The 20,255-nt window shown below is 44.7% G+C and overlaps 1 protein-coding gene across 3 annotated transcripts in view; it reads right to left on the bottom strand.

Annotated features, from left to right (window-relative positions):
- The window catches only part of PACSIN2 (protein kinase C and casein kinase substrate in neurons 2), a 108,887-nt gene that overhangs the window by 80,312 nt on the left and 8,320 nt on the right, over nucleotides 1-20,255 (bottom strand). The window contains exon 1 of one of the 3 annotated variants that reach the window (XM_044281080.1): nucleotides 764-938. The exons of 1 other annotated variant lie outside the window; for it this stretch is intronic. The gene's annotated coding sequence lies outside the window, so the exon portion shown is untranslated. Of the gene's footprint in view, nucleotides 1-763; nucleotides 939-20,255 lie in introns of those variants that run through there. One more of the 3 variants, XM_044281078.1, reaches the window with a different exon arrangement.

Below are 20,255 nucleotides of genomic sequence, written 5' to 3'. Positions count from 1 at the left end.
CACACACACACACACACACACACACACACACATACATAGCAGTGGACATACCCAACTCAATCTAAACACATAAGGCTACTTTCATACTCTCGCTTTGTTCGGATTCGTCATGGACGGATCCGTTCAGATAATACAACTGTCTGCATCCGTTCAGAACGGATCAGTTTGTATCATTTTTAACATAACCAAGACGTTTTCTATTGTGCCAGATGGTGTCAGTGAAAATGGATCCGTCCCCATTGACTTACATTGTGTGTCAGGATCTGTTTGGCTCAGTTTCATCAGACGGACACCAAAACGCTGCAAGCAGCGTTTTGGTGTCCGTCCCCAAAGTGGAATGGAGACAGAACTGATGTATTCTGAGCGGATCCTTTTCCATTCAGAATGCATTAGAATGCAAACTGATCCATTTTGGACCGCTTGTGATAGCCCTGAACGGTCTCACAAACAGAAAGCCAAAACGCCAGTGTGAAAGTAGACTAACCTTGCGCTGTACCAAATGACCAAACCAGCTCTGCTACATCCTTCGAATCTCGATGCACAGCCTCACTGGACTACTCCTGCATCAGGATGAGAGGGGGGATTAAGCCATGGACTAGAGAGTCTGCCAGAGAGCATTACTAACAGATTAGAGGGGGGAGTGAAGAAAAGGGTCTCTCGGCGCTGCACCTGACCTGTGCGGAGGAGATAAATAATAGGGCAGCAGATGGCTGCATTGCTCATGGGGGAAGCAGTGTGTGACATTCAGGCTCCGGGTACTTACAGGCGGCTGCTGGTGGCACGGTGCTCTCGCTGCATCGTTGGCATTCAGCCTGCCCGCACCTGCATTACTCCTGCACAGCTGCTGTGGCCTCTTCCACCCGCGCAGTCCTCACTGTGCCCGTTTCATCATTTCCTGTGTGCAGCCGAAATCCTTGCAGCTCAGGGTAAGGTCATTCCTGCACACTGCAGCAGGAATTCCGCACCCAGCCCCCATCGCCGCCTCCTCCTCCCGGCTGCTGCCAGTACAGCGACATGTTTACTTACTGCAGCAGAGGCAGGGGCGCCCTCCCCTCCACAGGTACAGCGACACGTCAAACCTACAATGCACCAGGCTCTCACTGACCGTCTCCATCAGAGGATCGCCAAAAAGGCTTTGCTTTTACAGGTCATATGGTGACATGAAATAACTCCCCCACCCAATAGCTCAGTGACAAAAACATCAAAAATATATACAAAACATTTTCTAGGAAGTTCAGTCTACAAGAGTGTGTAGATTTAAAGGGATTTTCCTAGATTTTGATACTGATAACCTATCCCAGGAGCCCCGCCGATCAGCTGTTTGAGAAGGCACATACTTAGTATAGCGGCTGTGCTTGGTACTGCGCTGAGCCCCAATCACTTCATTGTGGCTGAGCGCGATACCAAGCACAGCCGCTATACAATGTATGGCAAGCGCGGAGAAGGCTGCGGCTCTCACAGGGGGCCCCGGGTGTTGGACCCAAACTGATCAGATACTGATGACCTATCCACAAGATGGATATGGGGGGGGGGGGGGGCACACGGACACCGGCAATGTGCGTTTCACATTTTGCTGAATGCACATCGCCGGCACTCTCATAGAAAATTCCTTTTTTTGCAATTGCGGACAAGAATAGGATGCAAATGTGGACAGCATATTCCAGCCCCATTGAAAATGAATGGGTCCGCACCCGTTCCGTAAAATTGCAGAACAGATGCGGACCCATTTTGCGGACGTGTGAATGGAGCCTTGTATTGCAAATGAGCCACCAATCTAGCACACAGGCAGAGTATTACATTAAAGGGGTTATTCACTGACTAATGTAAAAAATGCGCATCAGACATCATACTGTGCATGACAGTCTCTCTCTAAAGAAGCTAGGACCAGCCCTGTACCTCACATGGATCCAGAGATCTCCACATTTATTGCCCCAATTGCTCGGTTAGATTTACAAGCTGGCAGCTTAGGGAGTGTGTCCTTTCTGCTGCTGCTCTTTTTCACTGTAAGGGCTCATGCACACGGCCATATGTTCCGTCCGCACGCCATCTGCATTTTTTTGGGCCACCAAAGATGCGGACAGCACATAACATGTCTTATACTTGTCCATTTTGCGGCCATTTCTACAGAAGTTCAAAAACCAAATGGTGGCATGCACTCGGCTGGTATCCCCGTTTTGCGGATCTGCCATTTGGCGGACCACAAAACTAATGCAGTCGTGTGCCCTAACTGTCACAGCTTCTAATGGCAGATACAGCTGGCGGCAGTAGAAGGATGGAACTCCGCATGTGTGTCCACCGCAGTGAGATGGACAGACTAAGGTTCAGAACAAACAGCAGGTGGCGCTATACAAATACAGTTTATTGAATAAAAACGTATTAATTACATGTAATTACTAACATATTCAGATCCAGATGCTGGTTTGAAAACTGTAGAATAGTTTTTGTGGGACAACCCCTTTGAGTCGCAGACACTTTTTTGCCTTAGACGACAATGTGGCTAATCCAATGTGGCAGATTTTTTACAATATGCTTTTACTAACTGCATGAGTTAAAAATCCATGTGAACATACCCTAATGGTGCACCGGATTTATCATCCAGCATCAGCCACTGTGATAAATCTGGTGCAAAATTTGGACTGAAGACTGGGCGCACATATCCGTTGTGTTTGGCTAGTTTTATTTCGGAGCTGGACACAACTAATACAGTATGTGTGTATGTGCACCAGTCTGGCATTCAAAGCCTGAAACCGCCAGATAGAAAAAAGCTTCAGACTACGTTTTTCCTGTACAGCACTGTTAGACTGGATAATAGAACACAACTGGACCAGTTCTGGCATGGAACCATTTTGACTTCGGGCTAAAACAAACGCCGTTATACTGGCAGTCTCCTGGTATTCACCTTTTAACCCCTATAAAAGGGATCTGGACTTCGCTGCAGGGGAGCCACCAGGCCACTACCTGTTGTAGTAGTCTGTGTGGTTGACAGTGCAGAAACGGTGTGTTTTACGAGTTGGACATATGTCCCTGCAAAAGTCTACTATCTAATCAATCCTACCAGTTTCAGACTGTATAGGGACACCCCCCCCCCCCCCAACTTGTAATACCAAGATGGACCTTTATTATTAGACTTCTATCAGGAATAAGAGAGGAACAGCCCAATAGTCACTGTCATTCAATTGTCATTTCTTGTGGAATAACAATTTACTAAGGACCATTCACATCATTTTCACTGATGTGTGCAATCTGCATTTTCTGTGGACAGGGCACGAACCCATGGATTTTAATGTGTTCATTCATACATCAGGATCTTTTGAGTCAGTGAGAAAATAAATCAGAGACAGTCACTACTTTGGTCCGTAATGCAGATCAAACATGCTCAATAAAGTCTATGGATCCGTGAAAATCACGGACGCAACACAATGGCATCAGTGTCTGGTCCACGTTTAGTCCGTTTTTACCAACCACTGACAGCAGACGCTCTGGAAATTTTCAGCTGAACAGTGTCCGTGGAATACGGATGACACATGGAGGGCAAAAAAAAGTGACATATGGACCAAATACGGATCCTTCACGGTTAGATTTTTTTCACGAATGTCAAAAGGACAAGGAAATGTGAGACCTAAGGCTACTTTCACACTTGCGTTGTTTCCATTTAGTCCTCATACATTCTGAATGGGAAGAGATCCGCGAGGATGCATTGGGATGTCTTCAGTTGCAACAGCATTCCGTTTTGTGACCAGACACCAAATCACTGCAAACAGTCAAAAAAAATAAAAAAATCCGGGACTGAAAACAAAACAAGTCAACAGGAGTGGTGGACAGGTCCTCTAACACCTGCACAGGCTCACTTTTTTCTGTATGTGTATGGCCCAAAAATGAGGTGAACAGAAATTTTGGGGATCTTTTAAAAACTGTAGGTACTTACATATCATACAAAAAATGAAAGCGGTCCATGAAAAGTATCTCAATCTGATAAAGAGGGGGTCCAAGACGCCTCTGTACTACCCAGAACAACTGCAAAGAGGAGGCCCAGATAGTATATTTTATACTAGCATTTTACGTTGACCCTTTTTGTGAAGTCAAACTTCAAATATTTTTTTTATGCCTCTCCAATAATCCAGAATACTGTAAAATTTGGCACTTACATCCCGCTAAATTTTACAGCATATTATGGACTATTTTTCTCGGACTACCTTGTAGATGCAGAGCACAGGGCTTGAAATCTATTTCCACCCCCACCTATCTCTATATTCAGAAAAGTAGAGGCCACCAACCTTCAGGACAAGGTCCAAAATGTACATTGTTCTTTAACTGCAAGAACAGTAAAAAAAAAAAAAAAAAATAATACCTCATAGCCACAGCTATAAATATGTCCTCACAATGAGGACCTTTGTCCGCTACAGTCAAGACAAGGAAGCGCTGAGCACAAGTCTATAAAGCTGCTGACAATTTAATAAAAGGGCTGTTTTTAGAAAAACACTGCGAGATCTCGAATCAACATAGAACGACCTCAGAGCAAGGTTGTCCGCCAAAAGGGGAGACTGCAAAAACTCACCTCTACCATACATACTATAGATAATCTCCCAGCTCCCTGCCCCACAACACCTTAAATCCAGCTTAAAAATGACATGAAACGGCCGATTGTTCTGTGTGACAAGTCACAACATGGTGGCACCAAGGGCGATGTTTGGATCAAAAAGTCAATTATGTGATGTCACACGACGCATTCAAAGATCACAGGAAAATTATACTAAAAAGGAAAAACAAAAAGAAAACACACAACACAAAGCATCCTGCACATAGAAAGGGGACAGAAAGATACCAAAGTAACTAATACTGTAGCTAAATCAATAAAAATACATTTTACCGGGCCTTGCGAGATTCCTAGATCATTCACCGAATCTGACATAAAGAAAGTGCCTGACTATGAGAATTTTTGGGACTATTGTAAACTAGAGGAATTCTTGTTTGGCAAAAAAAATTAAAAATCTTGATGTAAAAATATTAAAAAGGAGTTTTCCGAGATTTTTATACCGATGACCTAGGTCATAAGTATCCAATCAGTGGGTGTCTGACACCTGGAACCACCCGCCGATCAGATGTTTGAGAAAGCTTACCAAGCACCGCTGTACATTGTATAGTGGATGTGCTTGGTATCGCGTTCAGCCCCATTCACTTCAATGGGGCCAAGCACGATACCAAGCACAGCCGCTATACAATGTACGGCACAGAGGAGGCCGCAGGTCTCACGGTGCCTTCTCAAACAGCTGAGGATGAGTGAATAGAGCTTCAGATCCAATATCCAAATATACTCAAAACGTAATTTTAAAAGCTGGACAGAGATTTGTCTCGGTACAGCATTAAAATGTATGGGCTCGAGCGAGTTGAAATTCGTTATCTCCAAACTCTCGTGGGACTTCGGTGAATAACTTCGGAATCTGATTTTTCAACTTGAAAACCATTTTAAAACTTGGACCTGAAATCGGATTCGGTACCGAGGTACCAGCCGACTTCGGACTCCAGTTTTAGAAATCAAAATGCCAAACTTATTCACTGAAGACTTCGGTGATAACTCATTTCAACTCGCTGGAGCCCATAAATTTGAATACTGTACGGAGACGAATCTCCGTACAGTATTCAAACAAAGTTTTGATCGAAGCTATAGGATCCATCACTCATCACTAGTCATCAGTGTCAAAATCTTGGAAAACCCCTTTAAAGTTCTCGGTTAGCTAGCCAGTAATGTTTGGAGGTTGCCTAGCAACAGTTAGCAGCAGGTAGTGGGCGACAATGTCACAACCACATATAATCGTTTAAATGGGTTCAATGTAACTGGACATCAGAGGCGATGAAGCGGCGTCGCTCCGAGTCTCCCAGCAGGGCTCTGTTAACCCGGCATCAGTGATGTCACGTTGACCACTGCAGCCAATCATTGGCTTCTTCGGTGCACTGCTGAGGCCAGTGACTGGCTGCAGCAGTGACATGCTGTCTACGCGATATCACTGGGGTAAACAGAGCCACGCTGGGAGAACGGGGCAGCAGCGTAGTAGTTGTCAGGTAAGTAATGATCTATTCTTTATTGCAGGTAAATCACATGTGTAGTTTGGTTTCCTCCTGAATCTGGACAAGTCCTTTAACCACTTAACTGTAGAAAACTTGTGACAGAAACCATTCATACTCCAAAATACACATCTCATAGTCCAATAGTGGTAGGAGAGCTCTTCAACATCTAGTTAAATAGCTGCCATTTATCTAGACGTTTGACTACAACCACTGGTCGGAACATCTCACCAACATCGTAAATTCCATCCACGATAACCCAACCCTACTAGTATGATGGACTCGTCTTAAGCAATAATGTACTATTATTACAATAAGTACATGTTTATGGTGTCACAGCCCTGCTATAGTATGGACATAGTCAGTAATATTGTAGGAGAGTTCAAAATGATAATTAAACGATTCCAAAATTATAATCATATACACACCCACTCACCTGGCACTCCCAGGAAAGAGGAGAAGATGAACCTGATAATAGAACACAGGGAATGACACGAGAAAACGTGACTGGTAACATCACAACCTGCCCAGACGTCAAGGAGGAAGAAACATTCCATTGGTGACTTCTCAGTCTTGTTATGTCAAGGTCACTAGAAAGAACACCAACTACTTCATGAGAACTAGACCTATAGGCCTGGAATGGACAAGACCATCATTCTTTACTCTGGCTAATAAGAGGCAACTTCAGAACAAGGGTCTCTCCCTCAACAACCTTCATAAGATCTATGGACTTTGGTTGGCATGGAAAGTTTATGGCGCAAACTTCTAATGGAATGCTATAATACACAGTATATGATTTCAGGTCCTAAAGCGGGCCATACAACAGCAATTCTAGACAGCCATTCGCTTGAAGGGGCTATCCAGGAATTTGATATTGATAAATCTATCCTCAGGGTAGGTCATCAAAATCAAATTGTGGGGGGGGGGGTAGGAAGGTCGCAGCTTAGGCCTCTTCTGAAGTCAGTGATGTCACAGTACATCGGTCACATGGTCCATGTGCAGCTCAGTCCCATTTTAGTAAGTGAGCCGCACACCAGCTATATAATGTACAGAGCTGTGCTTGGTAAGCTGTGAAGATAACCGGGCGAGCAATTCCTCCTCATGCGGTCCGCAGATAATTGCAATCCCCAGCAAAAAATGCGTACAAATGGAGGATGCCGGGGCAGACCACATGCGCCACAAGGACATCTTACACAAAATGATACATTTTGCAGATGAAAAAATATATACATGCACAAATCACTGCAAAAAAATGCACCAAAATGATACGCAACTGACAATACTAGCCAACTCCTCAAGCCGATGTTAAAAGCTGAGAACTTTGCCAATATCTTCCAGTCAGGAACAAATCAGAGCCCCTCATGCACCACGTCATAGCATGGGGTCCTACCACTAAAACGCCTGTGGTGTGTGAACAGGGTCTGAACAGTGCAATTAACTTACAGCCAGACTCACACATGCCTCCATAGTGGTATCACCAATGCACTGTGAGGTAGAATAAAACTGCGAGCCGCACCCACAGCAGACCATGCGACACAGAAGCCACCAGGTGCAAAAGAACACTGTTCACACACCACGGGCAGTTTAGTGGTAGGACCCCATGCTTGTTGAGATACCATGATGTGGTGCATGAGGGGCTCCGATATGTTCCTGACTGGAAGATATTTGAAAAGTTCTCAGCTTTTAACATCGGCCTGAGGAATTAGCTAGTATTGTCAGTTGCGTATTATTTTGGTGCATTTTTTGCAGTGATTTGTGCAAGCTGTGAAGATGCCACAGCTCTCCATGGAGATCCGGTGTGCACAGCGGCCTCTTCAAACAGACGGTCACGAGGGTGCCAGAAGTCAGAGGCAGCGAGTATTGAACTCCTGGAAAGCATACGCATACTTGGCAAAGTACGCAGGTTTAAGGAGAAGTGGGAGGAGATAGCTAAACGAGCAATTGACCGACAAATGTCTAACGTGTATGGCCACCCTCCACAACAGATCAGTTGGATGAGAAGACATAGGCTCCCTGAACTGGCCCACCTCAAGTGTGGGAATGCCTATTCAACTATGTCCAGCTAAGCAGGAATACGGTCAGCGGCACTCTTGAACAGGGTAAAGATTAAAGTCAATCGCTCTCCGGAGCAGAAGGGGGGGGGGGGGGGGGGACGACACCTGGGTGACCCTGGATACCAGTTTCACAATTGCAGATACTCCAGGATAAGAAGCAAAGGCATACTCTTAATATTTCACTAGCTGCATGAATAATGTACGAAGGCTGCTGGATAGCTCTCCAGCGTGCACTCAAGGCCTCCTTAGAAGTAAAAGGAGCCTACAAGAAGGTAAAGAAAAGAGGGAATAGGGCCCACTGGCGAGAAGATAAATTACATCCACAGAGTCACGGGTCATTGGAATGGTCCAATCCCATACATGGCAAATGTCTGGCCCTGTTAAATTACCATATTTATTTGGACTCCAAGACACACAAGACCATAAGACACAGCCATAATTCGAAACATAAAAATAGAAAATGATTTTACTCATTTTTTACTGTATATATCCTATGGATGATATACAGTTAATACAGTATAAAAGCCAATGCATCACAATATTGCCCAGCCACAGTGCCCCCTCCCAGCTATGCCAGCCACAGATACGTACTGAAGTGAAAACACAGTCAGGTTTCTGGCTGCAGTTTTGGAAGCCAAAATCAAGAGTGAATCATAAAAGGAAAGTATAAAGGACAGATAAAATTAAGAACTCACTCCTGGTTTTGGCCTTCAAAACGACATGTAGAAACCCGACTGTGTGGCCGCACTCTAGGAGAGGCCGATCCGGCCGCTGACCAGCAATGTGCACAGCATTATCACATACTGAAGCATGAAAACTGCATTTACATTACAGCGTCTCCCAACACTTTCATGAAAGGATCTCTTCTCTTACCCAGCCTTGAAAAAGATTTAAGATTTTATCAACGTGCCGCCTCTAGCAAATGCTGTTCCAGTTTTCAAGAGACGTAGACATAAATCAAACCAGCCAAGGAGAAGAAAGGAAGCTCCGCTCAAAACTGGAATACAAACTAGTGGAGATCACCAAGTGCCCTTTATATCAGCTCTACATTAGTATTAGGCCTCTTTCACACGACTGTATGGCTTTTCAGTATTTTGCGGTCCGCAAAAAACACGGATGACGTCCATGTGCATTCCGTTTTTTGGGGAACGGAACAGCTGGGCCCTGATAGAACAGCACTATCCTTGTCCGTTATGCGGACAATAATAGAACATCTCCTATCTTTGAACGGGAAAAATGGAAATACGGAAACGGAAGGCATACGCAGTACCTTCCGTTTTTTTTTGCGGATCCATTGAATTGAATGGTTCCGTATACGGAACGCAAAAAACGGAACGTAAACGGAATAAAAATAAAAAACGTTTGTGTGCAAGAGGCCTTTATCAACAGATCTCCTCTCCAGATCAAGGAGCCCGTCCATCCTGAAAGCAACATTAACTCCAGGACAGACACCTTTAATAGGACATCCATAAATATGTCTGGATAAAACTAAGGCTACTTTCACACTCGCATTTGGTGCGCATCCATCATGGATCTGCACAGACGGATCCGTTCAGATAATACAACCGTCTGCATCAGTTCTGAACTGTTCCGTTTGTATTATCTTTAACATAGCCGTCAATGGAGGACGGATCCGTTTTCTATTGTGCCAGATTGTGTCATAGAAAACTGAACCGTCCCTATTGACTTACATTGTGTGCCAGGATGGATCCGTTTGGCTCAGTTTCGTCAGATGGACACCTCCAAAGCGGAACGGAGGCAAACTGATGCATTCTGAGCGGATCCTTTTCCATTCAGAATGCATTAGGGCAAAACTGATCCGTTTTGGACCGCTTGTGAGAGCCCATGACGGATCTCACAAACGGAAAGCCAGTGTGAAAGTAGCCTAAACTATTTGGTTGGCAGCCAACTGTAGAGCCAAAACTGGCCAAAAATATGTCACAAACCATACGTGCCCACTATGGAGTAATCCCCCTTTCAGCTATTCGTCTGCACCCAGATGGACCATATCTCACATTTCAGGACTTCCTACTGTACTATGAAGGTAGCCTTGTCGTAAAAAGGTAAAATAACAAAATGTCAGCCACTTAAAGTCCCTGTCACGTTGGACCACCAGCTAAACCCACCAATAACCTAAAATGTACGGAGGAACAGATGATGACGGGGAAAGAAGGATTAGGCAAGTTGAATATACTGTAAATTCTGTCAGGAGATAAGCTGGTGCCATGTTTAATAAAGAAGTACCATATTACCAGGTTTTATATAGCCTTCACACCCTCCAGAGCCACTCTCTATAAGAACTGTTCACTGGTTATTAAGTGGTGCTGTCTAACTGGGGTTTTCTATGTTAGGGTACCACAGCAAACCCTAATGCAGCATATGGAGAAGACTTACTGGGGGACGTTTATCAAACTGGGTTTAGTTGCTCTTAGCAACCAATGAAATTCCACCTTTCATTTTCCATAGGATCTCTGAAAAATGAAAGGTGGAATCTGATTGCTTGCTATGGGCAACTAAGACAGGTTTCAACTTTACACTGTGGTTCTGAACCGAAATAAAAAAATTAAATAAAAACTAAAAAATGAAACAGGTCACAGTCCTCACTGGAAGGGTGGCCACATTTCCCAGGTTTCTCTCCTCTGAAATCAAAGGGTTACAGAAAACTAAGAGAGCCGTCTCTCTCTCCTGGGTTTCCATAAAAATAATTTGATTTTAATTGAGAAGTACTCACAAATGATTAGCCACCTCTCCACTAAAAAAGGGGAGCCAAGAGCTGACGGTCTCAGGGTCCAAAAACCGCACTCTTTATTTTCCAAAATGGCCTGCCATTTTTGGAAGAAAGCAGACATCTTTTTTCGGGACTTTGAGAACCCCTTTAATACGTTCGGAGATTGGATTACGGTCATTTTTTATGATTGCACACTTGACTGTGCCAATCTTTGTCATCATTAAAGACTCTCTGTCATCAGCCAAGCCATGATTCAGTTACTATATGTGGCTCACGTTTATTCCAGTTCTGTTGGTACAGCAAGATCATCATGTTTAGCAAACAAAAGCAGCACACTTAGCTAAAATAGCAAACATTTTAGACAGTCACTTGATAGTTCACTACACCTCCATCTTGTAAAATGGCGTTTCCCAGCCAGAAGACCACAAAACAGATCTAAGGGAAACTGCTCAGGAGTTACACTGAAGACAACAAGCTAACCTCAGCCTGGTCAAGGGGAAAAACAAAAAATATTAAATCCAAAAAAATCTTTCAGTAGGCATTTAAAGGGCTTGTCCAGATTACAAAATTGTAGCTTTTTGCCAGAAGCAGTGCCTTACTTGTCCATAAATGGTTTGTGGTATTGGCACTCAATCCCAAGCTGCAGTACCAGACCCATGCACAGAGGGGACATGGTTACTGAAGAAAGCAGACATGTTTTTCTAACCCTAGAAAACCCTTTAAGTCACTAAATTACAATCAAATCTGTTGGCAAAGACAATATGATCAATATGAAGAGCTTCACTCATCTCTAACATGTGGCTGGTTAGAGAGCCCACTGATGGTCCAGAACATGCTGCTGGCCGATATATAAACAAAAAGAAAACTGAACATGTCCTGGACGAGACAACAACTTCAGGCTGAGCAGTCACATTGGTTGTATCTTGCCATACGTCACAAACAAGGTCGCCAACCACACTGTGCAGCATAAATTGTGGGACCCGATGGGGAATGCCAAAAAGTCACCCTAGATTAGAAGACCCAATTCTCTGCTCATTTACCCCACAGGGCACCACCTATCTGTTGTAATAAAGTGGAGACCATGCACTCACTCCCTTGCTGGTGTGATGGGGTTGGATGCGAGGTACCCTACTCTATAAACATAACCCAAATTATCGTTTCGAAAGCAGTCGCCTCCTTGAAGACTAGTGTTATTAAATCCTCTCCATGGAATGAACACATCTAGTGTCGGTTAATATAATTGATCGGCATCCTATTACCTGCTGCAATGGAATTACATTATTCACGAGCGAGCGTAAAATAGATTACTCCTCAATGTGTAAAATAAAATGGAAGCAGGCGCCGTCACACTGCAGATAACCGTTAACCCCTGATCTACCAGCCAATAATAGATGTCACAGCCGAGAGCTTCGTGGCCCTGTCACGTTAGAAGGTGCACGGTCTAACTCCTAAAAGTGATGCATGGTGCCCGCAGGGACTGACAGGTGACTGCCCGTGTCAGCGGTAAAGCCATACTGCTGCAGGGAAGGTCTGCAGGAAATAAATGACGCCCGCAAACAGCTGACTAGAACGTTCAGAGGGCTAAGTACAGCAAATGAGATTACTGCGTCTGAAAATAGTGCCAATGTAATCTGGGCAGCGCAGGCAGACCTGAAAACCGGAGGCCGAGCGCAAGGACAACGCCGCATGTGACGGCCACGTGACAGAGCTATATAAGACGACCACTGTAAAAAAATGGGGGACCAAGAAGACAGAGAGAAAGCCTGGCATAATCAAAGCATATAGGGGGAGATTTACCAGCGTCTTGATATCCCTTGCACCTAGTTGATGACTAGGTGCACACTAAGGCCCCTTTCACACGGATGCGATGCGCGAGTTGAACGCATTGCACCTGCACTGAATCCCGACCCATTAATTTCTATGGGGCTGTTCACATGAGCGGTGATTTTCACGCATCACTTATGCGTTGCGTGAAAATCGCAGCATGTTCTATATTCTGCGTTTTTCACGTAACGCAGGCCCCATAGAAATGAATAGGGTTGCGTGAAAATCGCAAGCATCCGCAGACAGTTTTACCAGGAGATCAGTGTCACCAGAGGTATTAACCACTTATCCACCTATATTCTATAGCCGTAAACATGTATGCAAGGTCCAAGTATGTATGTTTATGGGAGAGTCGGAGGGAGATGGTAGTCATCCAAATGGAGCATTTGTTCAACAGCTAGCTAAAGTATACGGCCATTTTATTGTAAACTGGAGAGTTTTAACCATGCTGCCCAGCAACGATGTCACTTCCTGCGGTGGTGACCACCACGGACAGCAGTGGTCATACAATAGATTGCATGACTGGACTGATCAAAGAACATTCTGTGCAGAGCAATTCTAGCAGCAGGACTGCTCAGAATCAATAGTGAACCTCAGGGGTGGAGGGGGGTGGGAGGGTGTACAATATGAAGTAGAACAAAGGAGACGCAGATGAGCGTAGAGAAGACTGATCACCCTACAGACCAAGAGAAGGGGAAACAAGCTGATCAATGTCAGAACCACAACCACTCACTGGATCAGTAAATGTGAAAGCGGGCGGAAAACCTCAGAACCAAAAATGGATTTTCCTGCAAACCTCAAAATGATGGACTGCTTACAGTTCATGAACTCAGGTAAGCTCAATGAACACATAAAGATGGGGTTGGAGAGGTAGTCTGGTTTTGGACAACTTCTGGGTTTATCTCCAGCAAGCACCACCGCTTTTTAACGAGTGTAGCACCCCAGGAGACCGAATCATTCTACCAGAAGCTCTTGAAGAGCAGCGCTCTATTCTGGCTGATAGAAGAGGATCCCGAGTCAAGGACCCCTCACCAATACATATAAAAAATTAAAAAAAATATGGGGCTTCACACCTCTACAACTATTAAGGGAAGTGGAGAGCAGTTCTCCTGGGAGAACCCATTTAAGAGCGATGCCGCTACTGCCTCTTCAAAAAGGCACAGAATTTTACATTTGTCGCTAAATAATGGCATTCAAAGAGGAACCAGGGGCATAAAGAAATAAGATAATTTTATCATTGTTCATAGAAACAAGGGCAATCCAAATACTCTGCTACAAAGACATTAGTTGTCAGACTTCCCCTTTCAAGATAGGAAAAAAAAAAAAGTCACATGATGAAGCCCGTCGCAATCCCAATTTAGATTAGGTTACACAGAATGAAACTGAAATGTCTGAAAACGTAACTTTGTATATGAGTGTCCTTGTGGTTTCTTTCGGCAAGTCTGTCTACACCCAGCCACATATATAAAATGTAATCATTACTCACCTGCACCAATTCCCCAACGATTCTATTCAGCCAATGATCAGGTCCCAGCTCGATGCACAGGAGAGGCCCACTAAGGCAATCACGGATTGGAGTGATGACCCACTTCAGCCAACGAGGTAGAGTGCGTTCAGACCGTGGAATTTTCTACTGGAAAAATCTACAGAGGAAATCTGAGGCCAAGGCCTCATGCACACGACAGTATTTTTTTGCGGTCCGCAAAAAGGGGTTCAGTTGTTCCGTGATCCGTTTTTGTTTCCGTGTGTCTTCCTTTATTTTTGGAGGATCTCCAGACATGAAGGAAAGTAAAAAGGAAAAAAAAAAAAAAAATAAAAAAATATCTAAGCCAATTTTGCCATGCAAATGATAGGAAAAAACAGACGCGGATGACAATCTTGTGTGCCTCCGTGTTTTTTTACGGACCAATTGACTTGACTGGGTCCGCAAAAAAAATAAGACGTCATATTTTTTTCACGGACTGGAACCACGGATCACGGACGTGGATGACAAATGGTGCATTAGCAGAGTTTTCCACAGGACCCATTGAAAGTCAATGGATCCGCAGAAAATCACGGAAAACAGAACAACGGACACAACGGTAGTGTGCATGAGGCCTAACCCTTGGATTTCTGCTGTGGGTTTTCAGTTGTACCTTTTGTGGATCCCCCTGTGGATTTAGCCCTATTCAATACACAATGACACTTGTATCCACCATGACGGCTACAGATTAGATTAACCCCTTGACCTCAGTAGGGGCAGGAATACAGAGAGATAGAGTTTAAAAGCCCCCATCCACTCTCACCCTTCAGAGTTTACAAAATTACCTAAGTGGGTGAGATATATTTTTTTTTAAGTATTAAATTCATACTCATTATAAGTACATTAAGGTAGGGAATATACGGGCTGTCATGGTGGATTCAAGGAAACAGAATTACGGGCAAGTCCAATTACGGTTTTCCATTTCATTCACCATGACAGCTACAGATGAGAACTAATCTGTTGCAGAACTGTAGAAGCAGAGATATTTAGATGATAATGTTTTATGAATGTATTGAAAATAGACCATGTAGCGGCCTTACATATCTGATCAAGAGATACACCAGCTTTCTCCGCCCAAGAAGAAGCCATCGCTCTGTTGGAGTGGGCTTTTATTCTAGTAGGACCAGCGAGACACACGATATAGTGGATTTTATCCAGCGACCTATGGATGCTTTGGAAAGCTTCATCCTCTTATTGCGTTCCGCAAACTGAACCAATAGATTGTCGTCTTTAGTGGCCGCCAGGTACTGGATAATAGTCTTCCTCGCGTCTAAAAGATAAATTGTTCTTCTGTGAGGATTTTTGGGTCACTACAGAAAGATGGTAGGACCCTATGGGCCAAAAATAACGTCCCAGGCTGTGAGCTCTGCACTGCGATTGGCCAGCGCTACAGCAGAACAAGGGCAGACTCCACCTACTATAACTTAGTGACCGAAGATACCGGAGGGCATAGCGGGAGAACGGAGCGGCGCCCAGGGAGAATAGTAAGTGCAGTGAGATCCCCGGGCGCCGCTCTCCATGTCTGTATACTTAGTTCACAATGTCAGGATCGGTGAAAGGTCCTCTTTAATGCCGGATCCGGCATGTGCTCAGGATTTTTGGCCGGAGAGAAAACTGCAGCATGCTGCGATATTTTCTCCGGCCAAAAAACGTAAGAGGGACTGAACTGATGAATCCTGAACGGAATGCTCTCCATTCAGAATGTATTAGGATAAAACTGAAAAGTTTGTTTTCCCGGTATTGAGCTCCTGTGATGGAACTCAACACCGGAAAAGAAAAAACGTTAGTGTGAAAGTACCCCAAATCTGGATGCTGCTCTTCTGAACCTTCTATGATCAGCTATATTTGTATCATAGAATACATCTACGGGGGAGATCTGAACCTTTAGGGTACTTGGCCTAAGGCCCCTTTCACACGGGCGAGTTTTCCGTGCGGGTGCGATGCGTGCGGTGAACGTATTGCACCTGCACTGAATCCTGACCCATTCATTTCTATGGAGCTGTGCACATGAGCAGTGATTTTCACGTATCACTTGTGTGTTGAGTGAAAATCGCAGCATGCTCTATATTGTCCGATTTTCACGCGACGCAGGCCCCATAGAAGTGAATGGGAAGCGTGAAAATCGCATTAGCATCCGCAAGCAAGTACGGATGCGGTGCGATTTTCACGCACGGTTGCTAGGAGGCGATCGGGATGGAGACCCGATCATTATTATTTTCCCTTATAACATGGTTATAAGGGAAAATAATAGCATTCTGAATACAGAATGCATAGTAAAACAGCGCTAGAGGGGTTAAAAAAAAAAAATTTAACTCACCTTAGTCCACTTGATCGCGAAGCCGGCATCTCCTTGTGTCTCCTCTGCGCTGAACAGGACCTGGGGTGAGCTGCTGCATTAAATACCGGTTAAGGACCTTTGATGACGTCACTCCGGTCATCACATGGTCTTTTACCATGGTGAATCACCATGGTAAACGATCATGTGACGTACCATGTGATGACCGGAGTGACGTCATCAAAGGTCCTTAACCGGTATTTAATGCAGCAGCTCACCCCAGGTCCTGTTCAGCGCAGAGGAGACACAAGGAGATGCCGGCTTCGCGATCAAGTGGACTAAGGTGAGTTAAATTTTTTTATATTTTTTTTAACCCCTCTAGCGCTGTTTTACTATGCATTCTGTATTCAGAATGCTATTATTTTCCCTTATAACCATGTTATAAGGGAAAATAATACAATCTTCAGAACATCAATCCCAAGCCCGAACTTCTGTGAAGAAGTTCGGGTTTGGGTACCAAACATGCGCGATTTTTCTCACGCGAGTGCAACGCATGACAATGTTTTGCACTTGCGCGGAAAAATCGCGCATTTTCCCGCAACGCACCCGGCACTTATCCGGGAAAAAAAACTGACGCCCGTGTGAAAGAGGCCTAAGACCTAGGTCTAGCCCTTTCTGAAGAAAATCTAAAATCTTTTTAATACATGGGGAGGACAACTAACTACAGTACTTCTTCCAGATCTTTAGGTAGATAGCTGAAGTAACCTTCTTTCTACTGGCCTTTAATGTACATATAACTTTGTCCAAGAGTCCCTTACTCCTTAAAGGGGTTGTCCGGGTTCAGAGCTGAACCCGGATATACCTCCATTTTCACCCCGGCAGCCCCCCTGACTTGAGCATCGGAGCAGTTCATGCTCCGATGCTCTCCTTTGCCCTGTGCGGTTTAGCAAAAGGCATTTTTTGGAGATCCGGTGACGTACCGGGCTCTCCATGGGGCTGCCAGGAATCCCAGTCATGTCACCGGCACTGATGGGTGGGATTTAGCGCTGCCCTAGCCAGTAAAACGGCTAGGGTAGCGCTAAAGCCCACCCATCAGAGCTGGTGACGTCACCGAACAGACTGTTGGGCGGAAGTTTCCGCCCGGCAGTGTGTTATGATAAACAAAAGAACCCGTGCCCTGCGCGATTTAGTGCAGGGCAAGGGAGCGCATTGGAGCATGAGGTGCTCCGATGCTAACATCAGGGGGGCTGCCTGGGTGAAAATAAGGGTATGTCTGGGTTCAGCTCTGAACCCGGACAACCCCTTTAAGACCTCGCTCTCAGGATCCAGGCTGACAGTTTGAAAAGACTTAGATTTTGATGAAGAATTGGGCCCTGAGAAAGTGTCATTCTGAAAAAGTATTAACCAAGGATCCTCCAGTGCTATTTTCTTTAGAATGAAGAACCAGCTTCTTTTGGGCCACTAGGGGGTTATTAATATCACCATTACTGGGTCTCTTAGAATTTTCTGTAGAACACGAGGGATTAGAGCCCAGGGAGGGAAGGCGTATGCTAGATCCCATGTCAATTTTAATGGAAAAAGCGTCTACAGCCCATGGCCTCTCTCTGGGATCTAAGGAGCAAAAACGCTTGACTTTTGCATTTCTTTTTGAGGTGAACAGGTCTATTTGCAGTAAGCCCCATTTGGCAGATATTTCTTGAAAGATTCTTGGATTTAAAGACCATTCCCCTGGGTCTAGGGTTTTTCTGCTCAAGAAATTTCCCTCTAAATTTTCTGATCCTCTTAGATAAACCACTGTAATGGATAGGACATTTTTTTCCTCCCCAGAATTTTTTTTTTTTTTCCACTAGAGATCTCAAACTAGGGGACATTGTACCCCCCTGATGTTTTAAATAGGCGACCATTGTTGTATTGTCAGAAAATATTTTTAGATGTTTTCTTGCTTAGAAGACCTCGAGTTACCTTTAGAGTCTCCCAGACCACTCGCAACTCTCTGTAATTTGAGGATCTGTTTTTTATCTTTTCTGACCACCTTCCCTGCCAGGTTGAGTAGGGTACTTTTGCTCCCAAACCCACACTGTAACAGATGCAAGCAATCTGTATCTCTGGGTCTTCCAGCCAGATGACGCCCTTTGATTTATATTTTTCTTCCACCAATTTAGATCCGACTTCACTAGGTATGGAATGACTATCTTTTTGTCTAGGTATGTTTTTTGTTCCAACTCCCTAGGATCCAGGTTTGCATATTTCTGGTGTGAGCCGGACACCAAGCTACAGCTGTTATGCAAGATGCCATAAGACCTAGAATACTCATAGCCATTCTGATCATCGGCATCGGTTTAGAGATTGGAAGTTTTCTATCTTTGCTATGATAGCTTCTATCTTTTCCTGCGGGAGAGATGATGTTTGGAATACTATGTCCAACATTACTCCAATAAACTTCCTGTTGGATGGCGCGTCCACACACGTGTCCCGAAGCTCTGCCCACTCCGGACCTCGCCGGGGATCCGAGAGCTAGATCTTGGCTTCCCCGGAGGGAAGGAAGACCACGCAGCAAGGAGTGAGAACAGGCCCCCGATCGCAGGGACGAGAATGACCCTAATTTCCTCTGCCCAGCATTAGCAGCAGCTGCGGGAGGGCAGAGGAGAAGATTGGTAAGCCATCCTCACGTTATATTTAAAAGGAAAATAATAAAATAAAAAAAGAACAAAATTATAAAAATAAAAACTTCACCTCCCTTCTGGGAGGCCTCTCTGTGTAATGGGGACAGGAAACACTGAAGGGAGAGAGTGGGTGTGGGCTTGTAAACTCTCTCTCTGTGTATTCCTGCCCCTACTGAGGTCAAGGGGTCAATCTCATCTGTAGCCGTCTCGGTGGATGAAATGGAAATGGGGGAAAAATGGCCATTATGGAAGCGCTTCATTAGTACCGGAGGACCGGGAAGCAGTGAAGGCTCTGTACTCACCGCTTCCTGGTCCTCGGCTCGGCTCGACTATCGCCTGTGCAGGGCTGAGCACAGCGTGAGGGCACTCTGTGACCTCACACTGTGTGCCGCGATAGACAGCCGACAGCAGGATGAAGAGGATCATGATGGTGAGGAGCGGTGGTGTCAAGGAGCAGGAGAGGTAAGTGAGGTTTTTATTTTATTTTATTTGCACTAGGGGCTGATGGCTGACATATAGGGGTTGATATATGGGGCTGATGGCTGATATAATGGGGGCTGCTGGCTGAATATATGGGGGCTGATTGATGGCTGAAGTTTGGGGGGTTGATCTGAGGCAATGGTGGTCTGATTGACATTGGGGGGTTTAATTGGGTCTGTAAGCTGAGGTCTGACTAACTTTGGGGGGTCCGATTGTTAGTCTGACCTGAGGTGTAATGGAAAATATATATTATTCTCCCCTAAAACCTAGGTGTGTCTTATGGGCCGGTGCGTCTTATAGAGTGAAAAATACGGTATATCATGTATTCCCACTACAATTGATGGGAGTTGGACTGGGAGAGTTTTCAGCATGGATTTCATGCACAGGTAAAAAAAAAATTATATATATATATATATAAATAAAACTTTACTCCACATAGGAACATTCCCTAAGGGTATGTTCACAGACACTGGATTTGCATGCAGCATTGTACAATAGCAGCTAAGTGGATGAGATTTCCTGAAACATCATCCAAAGACTGCAGAAAAACCCGCAGCATAAACTGATGGCACTGCAGGTTCTCATTCACTGCAAAAACAATTGTTTATTTTGGCTGGGAGCTACATTCACAATTCTGCTGGAGGAGTCA

Source organism: Bufo gargarizans, chromosome 2 (genome assembly GCF_014858855.1).
Source record: "Bufo gargarizans isolate SCDJY-AF-19 chromosome 2, ASM1485885v1, whole genome shotgun sequence".
NCBI lineage: Eukaryota > Metazoa > Chordata > Amphibia > Anura > Bufonidae > Bufo > Bufo gargarizans.
Note: the sequence above shows the minus strand (reverse complement) of the source record. Positions and strands in the feature narration are given on the sequence as shown.